We start from the raw sequence: 17,424 nt of genomic DNA on the forward strand, positions 1-17,424 counted from the left end.
AGAGAAGCCACTGCAATGAGAAGACCGCTCACCTCAACTAGAGAGAGACCGCGCAGCTATGAAGACACGGCACAGCCCAAAATCAATCAATTAAATAAATAAATTCATTTAAAAAAAAAAGGAAGTTGTTTAGGATTCCCCATCACCACCAACAAGCTCTCGCCCAATCACAACCTGGACCTTCTGTCATCCAGATGTCAGTCTCTAGCACGAGCTATTAGAATTGGGAGGGACTACAGCTCTAACTTATAAGTCTCCCCAACCTCTTCACATTGTGACACACATAATACAATCACACTAATACAGACCCTGACTTGGGACAAGGCTGCTGTACGGCTCATCCACTGCCCAGGCCCGACCTGGCCACACCAAGAGTTGAGGATATCGAAATCTTGTAACCTGTCTGCCCAGCAGTGGGCCACTGGCTTATGCTGGAGAAGCAGTGACCTAATCTAAGGCTTTCATTTTATAGATGATGAACTTAAGGCCAGAGAGTTTAGGTAACTGGCCCAAATGTAAGGAGCCTCAGCTGTTGGCTAGAGCTTCTCAGCTCTCCTTCATCCTCCAGCAGGCTAGCCTGGGCTTCTTAAGCCTAGCACAGAATTCCTCTTGGGAAGGAAGAGTCTTCATTTAGGAAAGGAACTTGATGTAATCTGTGTAAGTGCAAGTATTGGCAGGAGCTGAAACTCAGTAAAAGGAACTGGATACGTTGCTCCTCATGTGAAATGAGAGTACTTGGGGTTTGGTTCCAGAGGTGGAAGGTCAGAGAAGAGGTCACAGGGTCAGAGAAAGGAATTGGGGGCTGGAGGAGATGAACCTGGGCTTTGGTGTGAGATAGAGGATGACAAGGTAAAGGGCCGGTGGAACTTCCCCTGAAATGAGGTACCGAGGACATTTGAACAGCAAGAATGCCTAACAGCATTTAGAAGTTGTTTTCGGTTCTTATAGTGCAAAGCTCTCCTCTCTCCCCGCAGAGCTTCACACTACAGTCATGAATGCTTCGCTAGTGCTGCGTTTTGCTCTGTTTGGTTTTGGGCTGGGATTGGGGGTTTGGAACTTGAAGAAAGGGCTGCACTTTATTCTTATTTGGGTCAATACAATATGGAACAGAGACAGCCTCAAGTAGGAACCTGAATGTAGAGGAGACCAGGGTGTAAAATAAACTTTTGGGAATGCACAGAAATCTGGAGGTGGACTTTGGAGATCCCCAGGCATGGACTTGAGCTTGAGTCTAAAAGGTCAGGGAGACCCCATTTGACACCTGGGGTAAGCATATATTTATAAACTTAAATAAAACCCACAAAATGAAATTGGAGATCATACATACTGTTTGTGCTCTTTTTGAAACTGCTTCTTTTTTTTCCATTTAACAGTAACATATCAGAAACATTCCCCCATGGCTACAATATCATATTTAATAGCTGCAGTGGATACTAAGTTGTCTCCAAGTTTTAGCTGTGTAAAAATACATTTCTCATTTTGTATAACTTGTCTCTGCCTGGGGTAGTGGAGGAAGTTATAGAGCGAGGTGGGTAGGACTTAGCATAAACCTGCTGTAGGTTAGATCAAGCAGGGAGGTATTGAAACCAGAGAATCATGGATGGGAGATGAACTTAGGGGCACAATCAGGTTGGCAGAATCAGAAATGGGGGCAAGGACTGTGCCAGAACAAGCAGTCAGGATGGAGCGCGGAGGATTCTTGCATGAGGCTAGTTTTGCCGTCCCGTGCTGCTTTGTAAATGGGGAGACCTGGGGTCTCCATTGGCAATCACGTCCTACAGTGTTTGAGACAGGTCTTGAAAGGTCTAGTTCATGAGCTGGAATCTGGTTCTTCGGGACAGAGGCCAGGTACCTGTGGTGGTGATGCCCTCCAGGTTTTGAACCTCTAAACCAGAACCTGTGAATAATCGTGGCATCTCTGCTTGAATACCTCCAGTGATGGGAAACTCACTTCATCCTGAGGCATCTTTTCTGGAGAGAGGTATACTGGATCACGGGGAAGTTATTTCTATTGCTCCATAGTCTAGATCCCACCCATGATGCCATGAGAGCCGAACTAACGGCTCTGGACAATAGTGACTACAGCTAGGCAGGGGCTGGGCAATGGCCAGTGGTGAGGCCTGAGGACCAACATGGCGGATCTCGCTGACTTTATGGACCATCACCTTAGACTGGGCTGCCAGCCTTTACTCAAGTGCCAACCTAACTTTGCCTTGTTCTGGGGCTGCACTGAACCAGCATCCTCTCTCATCTTCTTGACCGATGGATGAGTGGTAGCTGTGGGCAGCTAGCCAGCCCACGGGTGACCACAGACACTTGAGGACCACAGCTGAGTCCAGCCAAAATTGCCAATCCGCAGAATCAGAAGCTAAATAAGTGGTTATTTTGGGGTGGTTTATTACATGGTAAAAGCTAAATGATAAAATTTCCCCTGGAGGGTCCTTAGAACTTTCCTTCCTACCAGGCTGCACCCAACTCTGACTGGCCATCTTGAAGATCTTGAAGGCCACACAAAGGATGCCACATGAGGGAGGACTGATAGATGGATCAAATCCCTCCGCAGCAGTGAAATGACAATTTACAAGAACAGCCCCTTGACTGGTGGCCACTAGTGTCACCCTGGTCTATGCCAGACTAAGTGTCATTGCCCTACAGCTCTCTGAGGGTGATGTTCTGAGCATCCCATGCATAGACCCTGAGCCCAAAATGGAAACACGAAGCTGCATATTGATTTGCAGCAATGGGGTCTCTTTTTTTTCTGCCAAAACAGATTTTGCTGATACATTTAAATATAAGGTTCCCCTTACTCACAATTTCCATATAGTCCTTCTCTGCAGACTGGGTGTTAGCAAAACTTCTTTCTTATGAAAACAAGCTGTTGAAACCCACAAAAATTCAGACATCAGTTCGAATCCAAAAGCTGAACCGTGCTGTCATTTTTGGAAATCAAATACAGCATCAACCTAACTCGGAACTGTGGGCTAAGGGGTGGGTGGAAGGAGGATGGAATTGGGGGTGCGGGAAGGCTGTTTCAACACAAACAACACGACAGAGATCTTGAGTGTAGATGGGATATTGGTGCCAATCACATCAGAGCCAAAGATACTAATACGTATGCATCATGTATTAGAGCTGAACTAAGAAATTGAACATATTTGCCTTCTATATGACATAGTAAGAATTTGTGAATGTAATTATTAAGCTTTAGAGAGAGTTTCAGCTAACATCAGGCAATTTTATTATGTAAAATAGAAAGTAGCTTTTATTATTATTATTTTTTTAAATTTATTTTTTGGCTGCGTTGGGTCTTCTTTGCTGCATGTGGGCTTTCTCTAGTTGCGGCGAGAGGGGGCCCCTCTTCACACGCTGCATGCAGGTTTCTCATTGCGGTGGCTCTCTTGTTGCAGAGCACCGGCTCTAGGCGCGTGGGCTTCAGTAGTTGTGGAATGTGGGCTCAGTAGTTGTGGCTCAAGGACTTAGTTGCTCCGTGGCATGTGGGATCTTCCCGGACCGGGGCCCGAACCCGTGTTCCCTGCATTGGCAGGCAGACTCTCAACCACTGCGCCACCAGGGAAGTCCCGAAAATAGCTTTTTAAGGGGACTTCCCCGTGGTCCAGTGGGTAAGACTCCACGTTCCCTGTGCAGGGGTCCCGGGTTTGATCCCTGGTCGGGGAACTAAATCCCACATGCATGCCACAACTTAGAGTCTGCATGCCACAACTAAAGATCCCGCATGCTGCAACTAAGACCTGGCGCAGCCAAAATAAAAATAAATAGGAAAGAAAGAAATAAAGAAAATAGCTTTTTAAAAACTCTGTTCCTCAGATAAGTTTATTGTAAATTTATCTTTACAAAATTAAGGATAGGGCTTCCCTGGTGGCGCAGTGGTTGAGAGTCCGCCTGCCGATGCAGGGGATACGGGTTCGGGCCCCGGTCCGGGAAGATCCCATGTGCCGCGGAGCGGCTGGGCCCGTGAGCCACAACTGCTGAGCCTGCGCGTCTGGAGCCTGTGCTGCGCAGCGGGAGAGGCCACAGCAGTGAGACGCCAGCGTGCCGCAAAAAAACCCAAAAATTAAGGATAATTTTAAAGTCCTTATAAATAAGACTTTGTTAAGTACCATTCTTTCAGCAAGAACTAAAAGAACATCTTAATCATATTTTCCTGTTTTTTTTTTTTTTTTTTTTTTTTTTTTTTTTTTTGCGGTACGCGGGCCTCTCACTGCTGTGGCCTCTCCCGTTGCGGAGCACAGGCTCCGGACGCGCAGGCTCAGCGGCCATGGCTCGTGGGCCCAGCCGCTCCGCGGCACATGAGATCTTCCCGGACCGGGGCACGAACCCACCTCCCCTGCATCAGCAGGCGGACTCTCAACCACTGCGCCACCAGGGAAGGTCCATAATTTCCTATTTTTAAGTTAGCTTTGGTGGTAGCTAAAAACAATAGAGGCATCCTAGCCACCTGCCTCCCAATATTTCCTCCGCAAACGAAATAAAACAACAAGAAGGAGAAAGAAAATGTACTAAAAAACCAGGCCCTCGGTAGGAAGAAAGACCGAGACGTTTAAGCACTCTTCAAAATAACTGTGAATAAAAAGAGAAAAGTCAGGCAGCCCTGGAGCACAATTCCTCATGCCCCCACCCTCACCCCGACACAGAACTTTGTGAAAAGCGCAGACAGACCTAGTAACCTAGTGACGCAATAAAAATTCAGCTTTTAAGGCAAGATAAGAAAAATTTAAACTTCAAACTTTCTCTGTCCGTTTGGGCCTCCTGCCTCCCCTCAGGTGTGCATAGTGCATGTGCATTATGCCTTAAGCAGACCCTAACCCCACAATGGCAGAAATACCTGCTCGACCTTAAAGGTCAATTTTTCTCTTTCTGGCGCCAGCCATGTAATTCCTTAGAAGATAACATTCCTTTGTCAATCCTGTAAAGGGTTACAATGACCCACCACTGGCCTTGTACGTGTAGATATCCTTGGTGAACTTTATGTACAATGCGATACATCATTTCCCTTAAAGATAGAGATTGGTGCAGAACAGACCAGTCAGAGTTCCTGGGGAGGTACTGGGCCACACCTAATGGAAGTTCTTATCTTAAATACTTAGTTAGGAACTTATTAATGTCACTAGCTATATTACTTGTATTCTGCCTATTTTACAAGATTATTGTTTCTTGCTTTACCACATGTGTGACTGAACCTCAGATAAAATTAACGATGATTTGGTGACTTGAAACGATTGACCGAATATATAGTTCTATAAGAGCAATGGTTGTAATAGTCTAACTTCTGCATATGGGAAGAGGCAACAAGAGGGAACCGTTTCCTGGACCATAACAAACTAGTAGGACAGGCGACCCAGAGGTTTCTGGCTACTGTTAACAGGGCCCAGTCCAGTAATAGAGAATTGAGTGGCCTATCAACAAAATCCTCACCTGACCTAGGAATGAGTATTCCTAGTGCAGTGGGACAAATTAGTCACGAAATGCCTAATTTGGGAGGCATTAAGGTGCTTCCAAAAGGGAAGGGATTATAAAATAAGAAACTTTGCCCACCATCCAGTTCTACAAGAATCAAGTCATTACAACCTCAGTCACTGACCTATGTACAACTCACCCTGAAAGGAATTCAGGGCAAAGATCAGGATGAGGCACTCTGTGTTCTGGGAAAACTGACAGAACAGGCCTTCAAATAGTTAGATATTTGCAGGAGAAATTTTTTATGAACCTGGATTCTTGCATCTTCCCATACTTAGAAAAGCACTAAAACCATTAACTAAGACGTCTGCTTCTCTGGCTAGCAGCAAAATTCCACTGAAATGTGTGCCTGATCGCACGTACCTCCTTCTACAAAATCACATATATGTTGGCCTCCTCCTTTACCTCTTGGGAACAGTTCTCAGAGCTCTCTGAGAGACTGTCTCCCAGGTTATAATCAGTGTGACCGGAACAAAATTTTCCATTTCTTTCTCAGATTGACTATTGATTAGTTTTTTCATCGATACTAGAAAAACGGTAGAGAAGATAGAAGAAGGAAGCTTAAGTTGATCTGAAATTATTTTCAGAATGATTAAGTCCACCTTAAATCAGAAAATACCATAAAAAGTGCCTAAGCAGGTCAGAGCCTGGACTACAGGGGCAGGGCCTCAAAGCACAGGACATTTAAAGAGACAGGTACGATTCATTGCACTTCAAAATGCACTGCTCTGGGGCAGGAAAAAAAAAAAAAAAGCAAAAACCACAGGAGAAGCACTCTATGGCAACTGGGTATTGAATGGGGAAAAGAATGAAAAAGAGAAAATTTAGAGTCTGACAAGAAAAAGAGAACCACAAAATCAGAGGACTCACAAAAACTCCCCCACCCTATCCCACCAAACATGGACTCTCTACAGACAGAACAGGGCACTATTAACCCAGGAATACTTCAGAGCATCCCAATGCTATAAAAATGGACAAGAGGAAGGTCAACAAATCTATACAGAGCTATTGCAAAAAAAAAAAAAAAATCAGGAGACAACATTTTATACATATCACCTGGGGAAAATCTCTCCCACACCATCAAAAAGCTAAGTAGAACTAAATTATAAGTCAATACACTAAACAGAATTAAATATTCTTAAATAAGCATCCAAGCATGTGTAAAACACCTCGAATCAGAAATTCAAAAATGCAATGAACAAAAATCAGGGAGAAATGAAAAGACTGTTGATTGGACTCAGGAAAGAAGTAGAAAACAGTTAAATTACCTCCGAAATAAATAAACCACAAGGCACCCAAGAGAGAAGAGATTCAAATAAAAATTTAATAGAGTGTACTGAGGAAAATCAGGAAAGCGATGAAGAGAATGAGAAATGACATAAGAAAGAAGCAAATAGGGTCAGAGAGAAAATATGGAAATGGGAGACAAAGAGGGAATAATATCCGTATTATTGGAGTCCTTGATATAAAAACAAAAAAATTGAGCAGAGCTAATATTTCAAACTTTTAACCAAGAAAACGTTCCAGAAATAGGAAAATATCCAAATCTACACACTGAAAGGACTCTCTAAATACTTGGGAAAATTTACCCAGAACAATCAATTCCAAGACATATCCTAGTAAAACTATTAGATTTCAAAGATAAAAGATAAAATTCTCATGACCTCCAGAGAGAAATATCAAATAACTTACAATGCCAAAAGAATAAGATTCGTATCATATTTTAAAAAATCAATACACAAAGCAAAGTAACAATGGAGCAGCATTTAAAAAAACCCAGTGAACTACAGTGTGGATGAAGGATTTTATATTCAGCCAAGCTGTTCTTCATATATCAAGGCTAGAGCAAAACGATTTTCAACATGTAATAACTTATTGAATTCTATTTCCATCAGATTCCATTCCAGGGTATGTCCTAGATGATGTATACTTCATCTAACCCAGTGATGACTGGGAAAACTTTAGCAAAAGGACTGATGATAAGGATTTAAAAATATGTAAATAGAGAATTCCCTGCAGTCCGGTGGTTAGGAAGCAGTGCTTCCACTGCAGGGAGCCCAGGTTCGATCACAGTCAGGGAACTAGGATCACACATGCATCGCAGCATGGCCAAAAAAAAAAAAAGTAAATATACATCTAAGACTAAAACAAAGATGGAAGGGCAAGGATGGAAGACTAACAAACGTTATTTGATTTAACAAAGTAGAAATAATGCATCTAAAAAAATTGAAGAAGACAGAGAGGGAAAGAGGAAACTAGAACAAGCTCATTGCTATAGGTAAGAGGTGGGCGTTAAAGGCTATTGGTTGGGGGGGGCGGGTGTTGAGTCCTGATATACCAGAGAGTGAAAGTTTAAGTAAGAAAACAGGGATGTATTTAAAGCAGGGGTCAGAGGAAAATTCATTGCACTAAACATATTTATCAGTGAAAATAAAATGAGGGAAATAACAAATTAAATTTCCAACTCAAAAAACTAGGAAAGGAAAAGCAAAATAAACTAAAGAAAGTACAAAGAAGAAAATAATACAGACAAAAGTAGAAATTAATGAGGTAAAGAATAGAAAAATGAACAATCTAATGAACAAATGAAAATCATAGTTTCCTAAGAAATTAATGAAACAGAAAAATTACTAGCTAACTTGATCAAGAAGAAAAGGGAGAAAGCATGAATATACAAAACAAACAATGACAGGAGGGAAATAACCATTGTAACAGAAGACATTTTTAAAATTATGAGACTGGGCTTCCCTGGTGGCGCAGTGGTTGAGAATCCCCCTGCCGTTACAGGGGACACGGGTTCGTGCCCCGGTGCGGGAAGATCCCACATGCCGCGGAGCGGCTGGGCTCGTGAGCCATGGCCGCTGAGCCTGCGTGTCTGGAGCCTGTGCTCCGCAACGGGAGAGGCCACAACAGCGACAGGCCCGCGTCTCGCAAAAAAAAAAAAAAAAAAAAATTATGAGACTTCTTTGCAGATCTCTTTGCAAAGAAAAAATGCATGAAATGGATAATTTCCTAGGGAAATTCAGGTTACCGAATTGACTTCATTAGAGTTAGAAAACTTAAACATACCAATTTCCATACAAAACAACAAATTTATAAAGAACAATACCACAAAAAAGCTAGTTGATTTCACAGAGGAATTCTACCAAACCTTCAAAGATCAGAGAGTCCCAATGCTCTATAAATTACTCCAAGGCATTGTAAAGGCAAATAAAAAACTCTTACATTTTTTTATGAATAATAAACTGATTCCTAAACCTGATAAAAAAATGGATCACTGCAGGAGTGCTGCATATCAATATTACTCATGAATATTGTTGCAAAAATTTTTTAAAAAAATACTAGCAAACAAACTCTAGCACCACATTCAGAAAATAACATACTACAAACAAGTGGGATTTCCAGGAACTGATCAAAAAGAACGACTGCAATGAGTTGAAACACATCAAATATGTTAATTTCCATGAATTCATAATGATAATCTTCCTTCCCTAAACAAAGCTCATTGGTTACCTTTCAAGAATTCTAGGCAGTCAAGAAATATAAATAATCAAGCATAGAACCTGACTTTCCAGACAAACTGCATTTCAGGATATCCAAATAGTTGATCATAGAAACTTCTTTATAGAGAAATCACAATTAATAAATGAAGAAGGAGTAATTGAATTACAAAATCACCATTTGCCAAACCTTAATGAAATAATAAATGTCAGGCGATATTCTTCAATGCAAACAGCATTAAATGAAAAGCTGATGGGAAACTTTATAAAGGATGAGAATATCTGAACTCATTGATCAATCTGAACATAGCAAAAAAAGAGACAGCTAGACACTAAATGCCACCTGGTGTGATGTTGTAGGATGTACAGAGCATCACCTGTGAAGTATTCTTGACAAAATAAAAAAGCATCTGATCAAGCCTCCGCATCTAAGGAGGTAAGTACCGCTTTACAGGCAATATAGGGAATACAGAAATGTCACCATAGGGATGCTGTCAGCAAAACCCGAAGAGTGGGAAATTCTACAGGAAGATGACCCAATTTCCTCAACAAATAACTGCAAGGGAAAGGGAGATAGTATGAGAAAGAGAGAGGAATCTCTATGTTTAGAGATTAAAAAACACTTAAGAGCATATTTAACTGGCTTTTTCTATGGGGGCACTCCCCAATCTATTTGATAAATGGGGGCCAAAACTCAAGCAGAAAGCTGCACTGTTGCTAAGTTGAAGAAACGGAGTTTGAGCCCGCCAGAGAAGCTGGAATTGAGGGGGGAAGCTCTTAAAAGAAGAAGCCACAGAGGGGGAGCCCCAAAATTTGCACACAGATTCCCCTCAAGTCTCTGGTTGATTCCTAAAATGCACATCCTCAGGGGGAGCTCCAAGGAGCTCAAGAAAAAGGAATGGCTGGAAGCTGAAAGCTCTGAGAAGTGGTTTCAGCAGCTGCCCGGTGCAGAGAAGGTAGTTTGCAGTTCAAGTCCCATGGAATTAGAGGGGCTTGGTAAATACCTCAGGCTTCTCTTTGAAACCCTGGAAGAACCACACTTTGAGAATAAGGACTATATTTCAGGACTAAGTATTATGCTCTAGGAATAAGGGCTAAATCAAAATAGACCTACCTTAACAAGGTCTAAAACTAAGCCTCCACATGATCAAGGCAATCTCCCAGTAATTTAACTGCCTGTAGAAGAAAATACAATACTATTTAGAGGAAGAGGATAGAATCCAGTACCTACGGATATCACTACAATACACAATAACAGACAACTAGGTATGTGAGGAAGCAGGAAAACAGGACTAATAATCAAGAGGGAGAAAGATCAATATAAGCAGACACATAGATGTCCTAGAAGTTGGAAGTAGCAAACAAGGACTTGAAAATAACTCTTACAAGCAAGACAAAAAATATAGAGAGATATAATGGTGGAAGACAGGAAAATTCTGGAGGACATATATAGCAGACAATATAGGAGGACTATGGAAACCTGGGACAGGGGGTTGTGGAACAGAAAAGTGCCTTAAGAGATATAACAACCCAAAGAAATTTATGGTTCTTGTTTGGATCCTGATTGAAATAAACCACCTTAAAAAATGAGACAATCAGGGCTTCCCTGGTGGCACAGTGGTTGAGAGTCCGCCTGCCGATGCAGGGGACGCGGGTTCGTGCCCCGGTCCGGGAAGATCCCACATGCCGCAGAGCGGCTGGGCCCGTGAGCCATGGCCGCTGAGCCTGCGCGTCCGGAACCTGTGCTCCACGATGGGAGAGGCCATAACAGTGAGAGGCCCACGTACCGCAAAAAAAAAAAAAAAAAAAAAAGAGACAATCAGTGATATTTGAATACTGACAGGATTTTTAATATTAAGGAATTATTGTTTATTTTTTAGGTATGATAATGTTATCATTATACACATATTAAAAAGAGCCCTCATCATTTAGAGGTACATACTTAAATATCACTGATTAAATGATGGAACGATTTGCTTGAAAACAATATCACTGTTGGGGGAGGGGCAGACATTAATGGAAAGTAGAGTAATAAATGAAATAAGGTTGTCTAGAGGTAGATAATTATTGAAACTAGTGATGGGTATATGAGAATTCTTATAATATTCTCCTTTTCTTTGTGCATACTTGAAAAGTCCATAATAAAAAGTGAAGGAAGGGAAGGAGAGAGAGTGGGAGGAAGGAAAAGAAATCCTTCCTCCTTCATGTGTTACCGGGGTCCACTCCAGTTCTCCAGCCAGTCCTGGCTGAGCCAATCTCTGCCCTGTCCATGGTGAGCTTTGGAATCAGGTCATCCCTTCCTAAGCATGCTTCAAGTTGACCTGCCAGTAATTTAGGCTACTTTTGATTTGCATTTTCCAAACCAAATTTCCTTGTTGAACTTCAAATGTGGACCCAGTGCCTCCAATGGACCTCTAAGTCCTAGTGTTGTTTCCCAAGTCCTAGTTCAGCCCTTCTCTCCCATCCATGTCGGGTTGGTTCCTAGTATTGTGTATCTGATCATTACCTGGCTTCTAGAACCTGGGCTTGAGGACTGACCTTGCCATGTATAAACACATCTGCCAAAGGATAAATCTGCCAAACTTCCTAAATTTCCTACTACTAGGATCTGCCCGCCGAACAAGAAGCTCTCGTATTAATAATCGCCCATGGGCATTGTTCCTTCTCTGTCTAGTTGTTTCTCCAAGGTTCACATCTGTAGTTGGGTCATTTTCCTCAAACACGTTGACCAAGATAAGTCCACCTGAATCTCTTTGTTTATGCTAAATGAGAAGGAGGCATTTGCAAAAGCATCTCAATCTATTGACAGTCCTGGGGCAGTAAAGCATGCTGGTATTGGGGGAGACAGAAGCATACCCAACGAATGTCAAACAGTGATGCTCCCACCAGGTGATGCAAACAACAACCTCACCAAATGTTCTTCAAAGAACTGGAACACATAAGAGGATAATCTTGTGACTGACGGGACTCAAGAGTTGTCTCATCTGTTTGCTATGAAATACGAGATGCAAAATAACATTGTCAGATCCTAACTTGAACCTGAGTATGTTTCAGCAGAAGCATAGTCATAGGAATGGTTTTTGGCGTGACCAAAAGTGAATACAGAGCTATGGGTTGTTTGTCGGGTTTTTTTTTTGTTTTTTGTTTTTTGGTTTGGTTTAATTTTGGGTTTTTTTGGGGGGCCCCTCCACGCGGCTTGTGAGATCTTAGTTCCTTGACCAGGGATTGAACCCAGGCCCCTGGCAGTGAAAGCGTGGAGTCCTAACCACTGGACAGCCAGGGAACTCCCAGAGCCATGTTTTTTTGAACCCATAGAGTCACTTACAAAATTATGTCTCCTCAAAATGAGAAACATGGCCCCACTTATAAACGATCACTCTAGCTTCACCCACATCCAAACCCTTCACAGTCTTTTCACACGAAAGGAGAACAACCAGGATGAAATCATCTTTCATGGTCTAAGTCTTGCAGCTCAGGATTTGATCAGCACCAAAGGCAACTACTCAGAGGACGGCTGGTCCTTGCGAGAGCCTGGACATTTCCTGGGAGCCCCAGAACACTGAGACACAACCAATTTTAGTCATTCTGTAACTTTATACAGATGGAAGCAGCTCGACTACAGAAAGTTAGCTCTCTTTCCTAGAACAACATCAGCCTGCGCTGCTGGGTTTAATCTCTTTATAATTCTTTGGCACCACTTCTGGCACAGAGCTCAGCCAAGGCTGTTCCCTGGCTTGAGTGTGGAGCAGAATTTCCCCTTTTTAGGTCACAAACTCAGAGCACCCACTCATCCCAGAGACTCTCTCCACTGTGTCAATTTTAAACATCTTCATTGACATTTAGGAAACGCTGGCAAAGTGGTAACTCTCCTGAGTTGCCCCTGCTGTACAGGGGCATTTCCCAAGACTGAAACACATGCACAAACTTGCCTACCAGGCTAGGATTATAAAAACACACTGATATCCATCTCTTCTGAACACAGCTGAATGAAGAGCCCTAGGACAAGGGTCGTGGGTTGTTCAGTGACCCGCAAAGGGTGCAGACAAGCCCACAGAGTGTCTTCTTCCTGTGTTAGTTTCCTGGTCAGTGTCTGGCTGCTCCTTTGTTGTTTCACCACATGGAGCCTTGGTCCCCACGCCCTGCCTTTGGTGTTGGGATGGCACCTCTTGCGCTGAGATGGACAAATCTCACCTGGGCTTGTGATCTCCTCAAGAATCAGAGCATTGGACCAGGGTGAGCATGATAATGAGTTTGGTTCTCTGCTGGCCAATATTCCACAATCTGGTCAATTGCATTTGTCCTGGAGCCACTCCCAGCATGCCTGGCCCATTAAATCCACATCCTTGCCTGCAGGTGGCAGCACTCATCACGGCCACCCAGCTTTCACTTCTCTACTCCTGTGAAGTCACACACTTAAGCAGGCAACTTTCCATGGCCTACCTTTGTCCTTTGTCCTTTGCTGTGAAAACTACTCTTCCATCATTCTCCCCTCCTTCCCACCCTCCACTGGCGGAGCAGTCTTGGTCCACCACACCAACTCACCTCCCAGACACTGTTAATTGGACTAGGGCTTGGTTCTGGCTTAAGCGGGGCCGATCAGATTTTCTCTCTTGCTATTTGATAGGGGCTTTGAAGTCAATGAGGGAAGCCACAAGGCAGGAGGTAATGAAGAATGGGGGCTTAGATCAGTGCCAGAGACCCCCCAGAGCCTGTGTGTGCTGACCTGAGGGAGGAGGGGGCCTGGGAGCCCAGCAGAGACTTGTCCACCCTCGGACCAAAATGAAGCAAGTGGTAGCTGAGAAGTAGGGGTAAAAAGAGTTTCTACAGCCTGGAGCTATGTCTTCTCAGCTAATCCCCCCTTCTCTTTTTGAATGAGCTTCTGTTTCTCACAACCAAGCATTCCCTGATTGAAACCACACTCAAAAGTCTCCCATGACCTTTATACTCTGGCCTCTTTGCAGTCCTCATCCTCCAGCATTTCCACAGCACCTGACACTGTCACCCCACCCTCCTCGCGAACTCTCTCCACTTCGGACTCTTCTAAAAGGTGCTGCAAAATCTCGTTCTCTTTTTACTTCTCCAGTGCGCCTCTTCCCCTCTCTGTAAAGGCATTTCATGAGATTCGGCATTTGGTCTTCCGGCCTGGCCTTCCCCTAGGAAGACTCTATGGGTTCCCATAGCTTCCTCCATTGAGCCCAGGCTGAAGGCTCCAAATCTAGACGCCAGCCCAGACTTCTCCCTGCTATCCCCGCCGCATTTTTAACTCTCTGATGGATATCTCTACTTGGATGACGCACAGTCACTCAGACTCTTAAAATGCACATTTGATATCTTTCTCCTTCAAGCCAACCCCTCTCTTGACTTTCCCATTTCCACTGGGAGCATCGTGTTCTTTCAGCCGCATCCCCTGGGACCCTCGCGGTAATTCTGCACCGCGTGGTGATTGCTTGCTTTAGTCTCTGCCTCCCCTCTAGCTCAGAGGCTCCACGAGGGCCTGGGTTATGTGACTGGGGTGTACAACTATTCCCTCCTTCCCTCCGCTATTCCTAGGGTCTGGTACATGGGGATCACTTAAACGTTTGCTGAATGAATTGGAGGAATGGATGATTATCTTTTATTTTCCCCTCTGCCTCATTCCTCTCGTCTCCCCAATATACACTCACCAAGCCCTCTGGGTTCTTTCTTCCTGCTGTCTCTTTCCTTGTCCCCTTCCTCCGCATCACCTTGGCTTCCAGGCCAGACCCTCATCACTACCGGTTAGAGGGCCTGCAGAAGCCAGCTGGTCTCCCTGATTGCAATTAAAAACCTGCCAAGTAGAATTCTGGGAACATGGTGGCGGCAGAGTTTTAAGATCTTCCCAAATCCCCTCCTATAAGCAGAGCAATTGGATAGAAAAACGGAAAACCTATGGACACTCACAACAAAACCGGATAATAAGGTTCCCCCTGAACCTCAACCACCAACAAGACCCACCTGCTTTCGACGTCTGTGCAGGAAGAAGCAGAGGGAAGCAACAGGGTGCTGTCAGCTGGACGTGAGAGCAGGGAAAACCCCGGGGAGCCACAGGTATCCACTGGAAGGGCCGGTGGGCTGGTATGGGAGCAGCAGCTAACACCGGGAGGAGCTTTGCCCTCGCCGTACACACAAACACAGCAATCACACACTAGACTACATGTGGTGTAAGTGGTGTAAAGAGTTTCAGTCTAAGCATGTCTGTTGCACGGAACATGCTGTGAAATGGGACACACACACAACACACACACACACACACACATACTCACACTCACACTCCACTGTGTTTAACTTCACTGCTGGATTCTCTCACGAGGCTTAGCTCACTGCCGTACTTCAGTGTGATCTGAAGATTCGGTTATAACCGACACCAAGTCAAACTCAGAAACACTCAGTTTTTGTCGAGATCACGTGGCAGCTTAAGCCGGCAACCACGACATCAGAAAGAGGTCTGAAAAGGTACTTGCGTGAGTCTAGAGAAACACTGTGCAAACGTGTCAGAATCAACAGCATCGCCAGTTTTAAAATAACTTTTTGCCATAAAGTCTTGTTGTCTTAGGCCCTTAGGGCTGTCTTAAATCATCCTTCCACAGACTCATAAATACTTGAAAGTCCAGCTTGCCATGGGCAGAATCATCACAGAAGCCAGGAGAAATTTCGGGAACCCCCTAGCCCCAAACTTATTTTACAAGGGAAGAGACGAAGGTTTAGATTAGTGGGGACTTATCCTACCAAAAGCAACCAGTAACTTATTGGAAAGGAAAAATACAGTTTATGTGGCTTAGGAGACAATTAGAAGGGGGGAAAGAAAGAGCACAGATGGGCCTTCAATTTCCCTTTATAAGGTAAAAAAAGAAAGAAAGAAATGCATTTATCCCTCTAATCTCAGTAGCCAAACCAGTTTAAAGTACACGTTGCTCAAAGGAATAAAGCCACCGATCTGAGGCTTACTTACCTAGTATCCTCTTAGCATGAGGGTCAGAGAAGGGGGAAAGGCCCTCTCTTCCTGATGTGACGACTTTTCAGCACTGCCCTCCGCCCGCCGTCTGTCTTCCCAGGATCACATGAAAGTGTTCTATAAATGTGCATTGGCTTAAGGTTGGGAACGCTGGCCTGGGAGGGAGCAGTGTGTAAGCAATCTGACCCAGGCCAGGCGGCAGCTTTCCAGAAGCCTCTGCAGCCCAGAGGGAGGACAGCAAGGGGCAGAAAGCTTGCAGGTACCGGGAGCCCGCAGCTCTCTGTTTTTCTACGTTTATCTGGGATCTGAAGCCAGACTCTACTGCCTCAGGCTGCAGTTTAATTTACTTGGGGCAGTTCCATATTTTGGCTACTTTTCAAAACAAAGCAGCCTTAAAAAAAAAAAAAAAAAAGCTATAAAATTAGAAGTGCTTTTGGTAAATGCGGACAGGTCATCATCAGCTTCTACCGACCTCATAAAATCAAGTTGTCTTTTTTGAAAATGTCAGTATGCTCCCTCGGGAAAGGGGAAATGAGCAAAGGCTGTTAAGCCAACTCTAAATGGCAAAGCCACCTAAAAAAATCCATCAGTGTTTAATGAATTAAACGTGCAACCATACAATGGACAACTAAGCAACTCTTAGAAAGGATGGGGAGCTCTTTAAGTACCAACACTGAAAACTAACCAAGATACATCATTAAGGGAAAAAAATTAAGGTGCAGAACAGTGTGTCTAATATGCTACCATTTGTGTTAAAAAAAAAAAGAGGGTATAAATTTGCGTGTGTATACATTATGTATAGTATATAAATTCTATGACCTGAGAAAATCATACTATACTATATTATAATATACAAATTAATGACTCTTTCTGGAAATTCACAGGAGAAACTAGTGACAGTGCTTGCCTCCAGGGAGGTATGGACCAGGGAGGGGTGGAGACTCTGGGCGGGGTGGGGGAGGGAAAGAGGAAGATTGTCTTCTCACATATTTCCTTTTCTGGTCTAGGAATTTTATCTCATGTGAATAGTAATTTTTCAAAGAAAATTTGAAAGGTGATCTAATTTTCATTAGCAGTATTTAATTTTCAAAATTATTCTACTATTCAGAGCACTGAATTCAATTGACCATAACTCCTACTTTTCACATATTTAAATATTTTGATCGGATTGGGAAGGATATTCTTTAAGAAGGCAGAGTTCTGTGATAGATAAAATCCTGTAACAGCAAAGGACCTGAGTGAGTTTTGAATAAGGGGTCTGAAGCCTGGATGTTTAGTCCTGATTCATCTTCTTTCTAGCCAGGGCTTGGGTCAATTGTCCAAATGCCACATGCCTCGATTTTATTAGGTATAAAACAGTCCCACACCCCACCTTCTCCACAGGCCCAGCGTGGCCCAAATAAGACGATGTATATGAAAACCCTCTAAAAGCGGAAAACCCTTACTCAGGAATAGGATGGTTCGGGGCGATCACACTTT

General features: G+C 43.6%; 1 protein-coding gene across 42 annotated transcripts in view; it reads right to left on the reverse strand.

The window, feature by feature from the left end:
• TACC2 (transforming acidic coiled-coil containing protein 2) overlaps positions 1-16,061 on the reverse strand; it is a 211,973-nt gene extending 195,912 nt beyond the window's left edge. For 15 of the 42 annotated variants that reach the window (XM_067024434.1, XM_067024460.1, XM_067024447.1 and 12 more), the window contains exon 1: positions 15,943-16,060. The gene's annotated coding sequence lies outside the window, so the exon portion shown is untranslated. Of the gene's footprint in view, positions 1-10,089; positions 10,112-15,256; positions 15,439-15,942 lie in introns of those variants that run through there. The other 27 variants (XM_067024453.1, XM_067024458.1, XM_067024455.1 and 24 more) reach the window with 8 other exon arrangements.
• Positions 16,062-17,424: the final 1,363 nt, after the last annotated feature.

The sequence above is a fragment of the Kogia breviceps genome, chromosome 2 (assembly GCF_026419965.1).
Source record: "Kogia breviceps isolate mKogBre1 chromosome 2, mKogBre1 haplotype 1, whole genome shotgun sequence".
NCBI lineage: Eukaryota > Metazoa > Chordata > Mammalia > Artiodactyla > Physeteridae > Kogia > Kogia breviceps.